The sequence below is a fragment of the Triticum urartu genome, chromosome 3A (assembly GCF_056163025.1).
Source record: "Triticum urartu cultivar PI428250 chromosome 3A, HENAU_Tu73, whole genome shotgun sequence".
NCBI lineage: Eukaryota > Viridiplantae > Streptophyta > Magnoliopsida > Poales > Poaceae > Triticum > Triticum urartu.
This window is the reverse complement of record NC_141875.1, coordinates 703,430,557-703,438,790: the sequence shown is the minus strand read 5'-3', so window position 1 is coordinate 703,438,790 and position 8,234 is coordinate 703,430,557. Positions and strand designations below refer to the sequence as shown.

The following is an 8,234-nucleotide window of genomic DNA, read 5'->3' as shown; positions in this document are numbered from 1 at the left end:
ATTGTCGATTAAGTAATCCAAAGTTTTTGTGAGTGTAATCAACATCCACAGTTGCCAACAAATGAGAAGGCATGATATTTCTTGATGGGTTAACCATCCACGGTTGCCAACAAATGAGAAGGAAAGATAGTTCTTGATGGGCTAACAAGTTGACGTTCTACAAGAGGCGTAGTAATACCCAAGCATCTATTCCAGGCCAAGTTTTCGCCTTGAGGTTCATCCATTTGGATGAAAGTGACTCTTAGTGAGATTTGAGTTTGGCACGTGGTATTATTTTGGTACCTGGCTGTGTACGAACGCATGGTGGATACAATCTTTCATTTCAAATTTTTTGAACTAGGGTGCGGCTTATCTTGGTAAGTTTAGCGTAAATTTAGCGTTTTTTGTATGTTTGTTCTTGATTGGTCATGAGATGTGCGTTGGAAGTGTCTACATCATGCATTAATTGCGGTGAATTTTGGTCGTGTTTGCGTCCACTGACCGTAAGAGTACGTGTGCAATTTCCTTACGTAAGCTTAGACTTTTTTTGCCAAACTAGATAGGCGGTTGTGGATATTTTCTGTCGGCTGATTGCGACGCTGCCACGCGATGAATTTGTTTACGATGTGATGGGGTGGTTGACATGTACGTACAGATTTTTTGGGATCCAGGCGGTACCGCCTTAGGCGGAGCTTCTTTTACTATCTCTCTTTCCAGACCATTCATCACCACCGCTCTGAGCTCCTATAAATTGTCAACACGGCAATACCCATCATCCGCAACCTCCCCACCCGCCCATGATTCACGAGTCCATGGAGTATGCATGAAAGGCAGAGTATACGAGGCGTGCACGAAGGCCGCCATGGCCTGCTCTTGCTGCTGCCGCGGAGGATGCCGCCGCGCTTAGGCCTAGGCTTATGTTCATCCCCGGCGCCGCGCGCTATTCGCTATGGACGTGGTTCGCTCTTGCCGATGCGTGGTCCGCGTGGGGGAGTGCTTGCTCCGTTGCCGGCGACTGCAGCAGCATCGTCTCACCCGATTTTGAGGGCCACTTCTCAACTTCCACTGACGCTGGCTCGCCCTGGCTCCTCTCGGACGGCCTGCCCACGGCGGCCCACCAAACCGTGATGGTATCCGGTTGCGCATGCAGGAGCGTCTTCGCCCTTTCCCCGCCGCTCTGGTGGCTTGATGCGGCGCCTCCTGGAGATGGAGCACGCCGCCCCTGTCGTCACTCTCTTCGACAGCATGACGCGATGCATGGTCGCCGGCTTCGGTGCCGCAGCGACGGCCTCGACAGCAGCTCCTTCCGTCTCCCCAAGCACATCCTCGCTGTCGCACGGGGGCGCCCAGGTTGCGACTACTTCCAGGACAGGCTACACGCCGGCGCCGCGCTCGCCGAGGAGTTGCGCACAGGACCGCGTTAGTGCCTCCGACGACCTGAGCTCTCTGGATTCCAAGCAGTGGGACAAGGCTTCATGGAGTGTGCCATCGTCGTCTAGGCATGCGCCAGCAATCTTGACCTAGAGCTCGGCCTACCCGCCGAGGCCACGAGCTGGCGACCTCTCAGACTGACGGCGACCCGCCGATCCCTGTCACGTCGCCACCGGCTCGACGTTGCGCTCGCCCAGGCCGTCATCCCCTTGCCGTCCAGCGCCATCGGAGTCCTTCCCCCAGCATTTTCGCCGTGGAGAGGTGCTGCCTCGGCTAGGCTAGAGCTAGCCAAAGCAGACGTGACGAGGCACTCCTGTTCCTTGCCCATCTCGATCGACGTCAACTGCGCGACGACGAGCACAGGGGTGGTTGCCTCTTCGTCACTCTCTACGCCATGTGCCCTGGGTGCTGCTTGCATGTTGCTGCTGTGTCGTGCGTGGCGTGAGGTCCGCCTGGCCGCGCACTACCGCCAACCAGTAAACGAGTGTTGCTGCTGAGCTCTGCTGACGTCCACCGCCCACGGTCGACCTGCAAGCCACCTGCGTGAGCCTCTTCGTGGCATCGTGCCAAATGAGACTGGCTAGATGCAACATGCTAGAGCATAGAATGTTCCTCTGTGATGTTATGCCCAAGTGCAGTTTGTTGGGAGGGTTTGCTTTAGCCACTGCTTTCCCATGTGCATTTGGACCTAAAGAAGACGCGACGGTGCCAGCCATCGGCGAGGCCCCGACGGCGCGCTGCATGGCTTACACCGGAGCTGGCGAGGCCATGGCGACGGTGAGCACGGTGTTGAATTGTACTGTCACGTCTTTGTACATTGTAACGGCAGTCTGTAACTTAGTAGTCCTAGTCTTCAGGGTGTGTTGCTAGTCTTTCGCATCCTTATCTGATCGTACCCCTGCATATAGGGAACTCTCTGTGTATATGTACCTGAACTGTAACTGAATGAGAGCATAGAACACTTTACTCTTCTTGGTATCAGAGCTGTGTTCTCCCACCCTCCTCTCCCATGTCTTCCTCCGGCGCCGCTCCCGTTTCCTCCCCCGTCGGCTCCGTCACCAGCGACGACCTCGCCGCCGAACGGGCTGCTGAGCAGGCTGCCAACAGTGGAGGCGCACCGATAGCGTCTCCCCCTCGTCCCCGCGCCCAGGTTACGGAAGACCCCTCCCGCACCGGCTCTCTTCCTCTTGCTGCTCCCACTGACGCCGGTGCGCTGCCCCTCGTGTCCCTCCCCATTGCCGGCGCCTCCTCCGCCGTCCCCTCGATCCACGGCGTCAACATCGGCAGCTACATCCAGTTCAAGGTCGATCTGGGCGCCGTCAACTTCAACCGCTGGCGCAAAGTCATCAGCTTCCTCCTCGCCCGCCACCACGCCCAGGACCACGTCCAGAAGGGGCCGGACTCCCGGCTTGCTGATCCCGATTGGCACGACGTAGACAACACGATTGTGCTCTAGTTTCTGGCCACCGTCGAGGGGGAGCTCCTCGACATCGTCGCACCACCGGAGTCCTCGGCGTACTTGATCTGGTCGCGGCTCCATGACTACTTCTTTGACAATCAAGCCGGGCGCCGCCTCCATCTGAGTCAGGAGTTTCGCGCCTGCGTCCGCGGCGACAAATCCATCCACGACTACTGTTGCCACCTTCAACACCTCGCCTCTGCGCTCGCCGACGTCGGCGGTGCCGTCGACAACAACACCCTGACGCTGCAGATGATCGAGGGCCTCGGCGACAAGTTTGCCATGCAGGCCGCCATCCTCCAGGCCACTCAGCCGCTGCCACCGTTCGTCCAGGCGCGCTCCAGCCTGGTCCCCGCCGAACTCGCGCTCGATAAGCGCGCCCACGCCTCGCAGGTGTTCACCGTCAACGTCCAAGGCGGTGCTGGCGGGCATGGGGATGACCGCAGGGGCGACCGTGGTGATCGCCAGGACCGCGGTGGCGACCGTCAGGAGCGCGGCGGCGACCGTGCGCCCAACGGCGGTGGTGGCCGCGGTGGCGGCCAGCTCAACGCGCATCGCGGTCGCAGTGGTCGCGGGCGTGGTGGTCGTGGTGGCTGCAACGGCGGCGGTCGTGGTGACCCCTCCGGCGGGCGTGGCCAACAGCCTTGGCTCGGGTATTTTGCCCCGTGGGGTGCGCCGTTCCCGCCGCCCCGTGCACCATGGATCCCCCCGAACTCGGCTAGGGTCCTTGGGCCGCGCCCGGGTGTGCCCACGCAGGCATATCCGGCCATGTTCTCCAGGGCGGCTGCTGCACCGCCTGCGCCGTATCCTCCTGCGCCCTATGCCTGGGACACCAACGCCATGCTGCATGCCGCGCCGAGCTATGGCGCCGCTTTTCCACGCGCTCTCGAGTGGATCACGGACTCTGGAGCTGCTTCTCACGTAACCGGGGACTCAGGTACTCTTTCCATGTCTCGTTCCCCATTAACGCCTAATTCTCATCACATTATAGTTGGCAATGGGGCCCGACTTCCCTGTTATTGCTACTGGTACAACTCTTCTTCCTCCTCGCCCCTTTCATCTCACCAAAATACTGTTGTCTCCCAATGTTGTTCAAAATCTTATCTCTGTATGCCAGTTTACTCGTGATAATCTTGTCTCTGTTGAGTTTGACCCCGACGGTTTTTCTGTGAAGGATCTGGCAACCCGGGCCCTTCTCATGAGGTGCAATAGTGGCGGCGACCTCTACCCCTTTTCCATCAATAATGGTGGCTCCTCCGCGGCGGCCCTCACTGTCCAGACGTCCGACTTGTGGCACCGCCGGCTCGGGCACCCTAGTCCCTCAGCATTAGCTCGTTTCCCTCTTGATTTCTTAGATGCATGTAATAAGAATGATGCCCATGAATCCGCACTTTGTACTGCGTGTCAACTTGGAAAACACACCCGCCTTCCATTCCCTACCTCTTCCTCCTACACCACTGCTCCATTCCAGCTTGTACATTGTGATTTATGGACTTCACCAATTGTTAGTTTCTCTGGCTATACCTATTACCTTGTTATATTGGATAATTACTCTCACTACTCTTGGACGTTCCCTTTGCGTGCTAAATCTGACACAAGTCTAACTCTCCGGCGTTTCTTTTCTTTCATACTAACGCAATTCGATGTGATGATCTGTTGCTTGCAGTGTGACAATGGAGGTGAGTTCCTCACCTCCTCCCTACGTGATTTCTTCTCCTCCCATGGTGTGTCATTTTGTCTCTCATGTCCTCACACTTCTCCGCAAAATGGCAAAGCAGAGCGCCTTCTTCGTACCACTAACGACATTATTCGTACACTACTACTCCAAGCGCAACTTCCACCCCCTTTCTGGGTCGAAGCCCTCCACACTGCTACTACACTCCTCAACATACGACCCTCACGTGCCATCCACCATTTTACCCCGCATTTCCTCCTTTACGGGACCCATCTCACGTATGATCATCTTCGCACCTTTGGGTGCCTTTGCTATCCCAACCTCTCCGCCACCATGTCCCACAAGCTCTCCCCCCCGTTCCGCACGCTGTATTTTCCTTGGCTATCCTCGCGAACACAAGGGATACAGGTGTTTCGATTTGTCCACTCGAAAAATCATTATCTCTCGTCACGTTGTTTTTGATGAAACCTTCTTCCCGTACACGCCCGCTATGGATCAGGCATCCACAACAGATCCTCGCCTGCCACCTGATCCGCCCTTTCTGGGATCCCCCGCACCTACCTCGTACCCAGCTGCCGGCGCGCCCGATTCGTTGTCCGCCAGTCCCGCTCCACCAGCCGGCCCACCTCGCTTCCGCCCCAACACACCTACCCTGGGTCCCACGCCCTCCAATACCGCGCTCGCCACTCCTCCCTCGCCATCCCCGCCCCGTTCTCGGGCTCGCACCCCACCCACCACGCCAATCTACCCGGATTCTCCTCGGGATCAGTCCCGCCTGACCAACCCCTCGCGTCCGGATCAGCCTCGTGTTCCACCCCACGCGCCACCCCTGCCTCCTCCAATCCCGCTTCGCCGCCCGCCCCGGTGGACCTGCCTTTTCCACCTCTCCCGCCCAAGGCTGTCCCGGTGCACCCGCCCAACAACCCACATAAAATGTTAACGCGCTCTAAAACCGGATTTTCCATGCCTAAACAACATTATTCCTTGGCCATTTCCGCGGACGTCTCGCCACTCCCTTCCTCCTATCGCGCCGCCCTCAAGGATCCCCATTGGCGAGCTGCAATGTATGATGAATTTACTGCGTTAATGCAGAATGACACTTGGTCTTTGGTGCCTTGTCCTGCAGGTGTCAACGTGGTGACCGGGAAGTGGATTTTCTGCCATAAACTTCATCCGGACGGCTCTCTTGCTCGGTACAAAGCTCGCTGGGTGGTCCGTGGCTTCACTCAACAACACGGCATCGACTACGATGAGACATTCAGTCCGGTCGTCAAGCCAGCCACCATTCGTGTCGTCCTCAGCATCGCCACGGCAAACAATTGGCCCATTCGACAACTTGATGTCAAAAATGCCTTTTTACACGGTGATCTCGCCGAAACGGTATACTGCCAGCAACCTTCCGGCTTTGTCGATTCTTCTCACCCCAAGCATGTATGTCGTCTTCGTAAATCCCTCTATGGTCTCAAGCAAGCCCCGCGTACATGGTTTCTTCGTTTCACCACTTTCCTCCGCACTCTTGGCTTTGTCTCGTCCAAGTGTGACACGTCTCTCTTTACTCTTCACCATCGGGGCGCCACGGCCTACCTTCTTGTCTATGTTGACGACATTATACTAACTGCCAGCACCACTTCTCTCCTGCAGTGTCTCGTGTCCTCCCTCTCACGTGAATTTTCGATGAGTGACCTTGGGGACATCCACCACTTCCTTGGCATTAATGTTCACAGAAACGCCAATGGGCTTTTTCTTTCTCAGGAGCAATATGCCCTGGAGATCTTGGACCGGGCCCATATGCTTCAATGCAATCCGATCTCCACCCCTGCCGACGCTCGCTCCAAACCGTCGAGTACTGGCGGCTCCCCATACCCTGACCCCTCTCATTACCGATCCATCGCCGGTGCCCTACAATACCTCTGTCTCACCCGCCCCGATATCCAGTACGCCGTCCAACAGATCTGTCTCTTTATGCACGCCCCCATGGATCACCACTTCCAGCTGGTGAAACGGGTTCTCCGCTATCTTCGTGGCACCACTCGTCATGGGCTGCAAATCCATCGCTCCTCTTCCCATGATCTGGTCGCGTACAGTGATGCCGATTGGGCAGGATGCCCGGATACGCGGCGCTCTACGTCCGGCTTCTGCGTGTTCTTGGGCGCGAACCTGGTTTCGTGGTCGTCCAAGCGTCAACACACTGTCTCGAGGTCGAGTGCGGAGGCCGAGTATCGCGCCGTCGCCAACTGCATCGCCGAGTCTTGCTGGCTCCGCCAACTTCTTACTGAGCTTCGTCGACCTCCCCGCCGTGCCACCATTGTTTATTGCGACAATGTGAGTGCCATGTATCTTTCTACAAATCCGGTTCAACATCAGAGGACGAAGCATGTGGAGATCGACCTCCACTTTGTTCACGATCGGGTCGCTCTGGGTGAGGCCAAGGTGCTGCATGTTCCCACGATGTCTCAGTTCGCCGACATCTTCACCAAGGGGCTGCCAACCATTGTGTTCAGTGAGTTCAGGTCCAGTTTGAACGTTCTACCAGCCGCCGTTCCAACTGCGGGGGGGGGGGGGGGGGGGGGGGTGGGGTGGGGTGGGGGGGTGTTGAATTGTACTGTCACGACTCTGTACATTATAACGGCAGTCTGTAACTTAGTAGTCCTAGTCTTCAGGGTGTGTTGCTAGTCCTTCGCATCCTTATCTGGTCGTGCCCCTGCATGTAGGGGACTCTCTGTGTATATGTACCTGAACTGTAACTGAATGAGAGCATAGAACACTTTACTCAGTATTCTTCTCACGGGGCACGCTGACACAGCAAGGCCATGGAGTGGCTCATGAAACGTGTCGATCGGTGCAGGTCGGCCATGGGCGGTGTGCTTCGACAAAGCTCACGTCGCTACTACGGCGGGTAATCTTGCGCCGTCTGCGCATTATGTACGTGTTCCGGTTCACGCAGTGCAGGGAACATGCTGTCCGTGACCTTCCTTGGCAAGCGGACGCCAAGTTCGGTTTTGGACCATCGCCTACGTCGCGGTCCACGACGGCGTGCGGCGGCGGCGCCTTCTTCTCTAGTGTCCAATGTTAGTGCACTGGTCTGCGATGCCGAGGGACGTCTCCTTGTCCCACGCCGGGGAGCATGGGCGTCCTTCCATTCGTCCGTCACTGCAGAACGCGGTGAGGTCTCATCTTCCCGTTTCGATTCATCCCATACTGAACACCTCCATCCTTACCTGTATGGTTGTATCTCAAATTCCTCATGGGTGATGAATGATTTTCTAGGTTCGCGTAGTTTACATTTGCTTTTTTAGTGTGGTTGATTCCATGTGTAAATGGACTTGTTGGGAAAATTTGCCGCAGTATTTACTATTGTAGATGTATGTGAGCTTACCTTTGCTCTTCCCATATGTACACTGTTCTTTTCTAAGAATTTCGTGAGCAAGTTTGTGGTGTTTTATAGCGCGCTGATGCTCTCTTAATCCCTAGGGAATTAGTACTTCTCATGTTGAAGCCTAGAACTGGCAGTAATACGAACATATGAAATATTTTCGTTCCAATTGGCAATAGTAGGAAAACATTCATTTTGATTCACTTGGATAATAAATAGTATTATAACTATTTTTTCATGAAATAATATTAATTATAACAAAATGTTGCAACGACCGAAAATGCAGCTTTCGAGAGGTTGTGGAATAGCATAATTTT

The 8,234-nt window shown here is 55.9% G+C and overlaps 1 pseudogene; it reads left to right on the top strand.

The window, feature by feature from the left end:
• The first annotated feature begins 770 nt into the window (after nucleotides 1–770).
• Nucleotides 771–2,298, top strand: LOC147981886 (uncharacterized; annotated as a pseudogene).
• The last annotated feature ends 5,936 nt before the right edge of the window (nucleotides 2,299–8,234 follow it).